A 621-nucleotide genomic window follows, 5' to 3' on the forward strand; every position below is an offset into this window, starting at 1 on the left:
TGATAACAACAAGGCGGCTGTGCTTGTTAACTTGTGAAACATCAGTTCTACTTGACCGGAGCTTTATCGCTGACCCTGCATAGTCTGGAAGAACAGATACACTCGGATGTGTTGCAGCACTTGAGCAAACAAATCTTAAATAGACCTTTTTGACATTGAATAGTAGTGTAAACAGGTTCTACCACCGATACTAATTCAGGTTCTGCCCCATTCAGGTCGAACAAAGTCTGGCTGCTGCTACGGCGCACGTTGGCTCACTTGAAAGACTCGGCTGCACTAAATGGAATGAAACCGTAATTGGCATCATCGCTAACACCTGTGTTTACCCTGTTACTTCATGTCGAAATGTCTGTGAAAATTGTGCTGCATTGTACTTTGGAGCGGTATAATGGAGATATTTTGTGTTGAATCAGCAACTGAACATTTACCGACATCAGTGCCACAAATTGTGTCCCCGACTGTAATGGAAAAGGTTGAAAGAGGTGTGGTATCGATTTCATTCCCGCCCTTACCCCAATTAAAAAGCAAGTTATCCATTACACTGAGGAAGCAGAAAGTAGGAACTGGAGGACTGCGTGGTGACTTTATGAATGATCGTGGCAGCGTGTGTGTGTGTGTGTG

General features: G+C 44.1%; 1 protein-coding gene across 1 annotated transcript in view; it reads right to left on the reverse strand.

The window, feature by feature from the left end:
- eif4g3a (eukaryotic translation initiation factor 4 gamma, 3a) overlaps positions 1-621 on the reverse strand; it is a gene marked incomplete in the record, with an annotated part of 46,825 nt that overhangs the window by 13,622 nt on the left and 32,582 nt on the right.

This window comes from Morone saxatilis, unplaced genomic scaffold (genome assembly GCF_004916995.1).
Source record: "Morone saxatilis isolate NCDOM2014 unplaced genomic scaffold, NCSU_SB_2.0 Contig18, whole genome shotgun sequence".
In the NCBI taxonomy this organism is placed as follows: Eukaryota; Metazoa; Chordata; class Actinopteri; family Moronidae; genus Morone; species Morone saxatilis.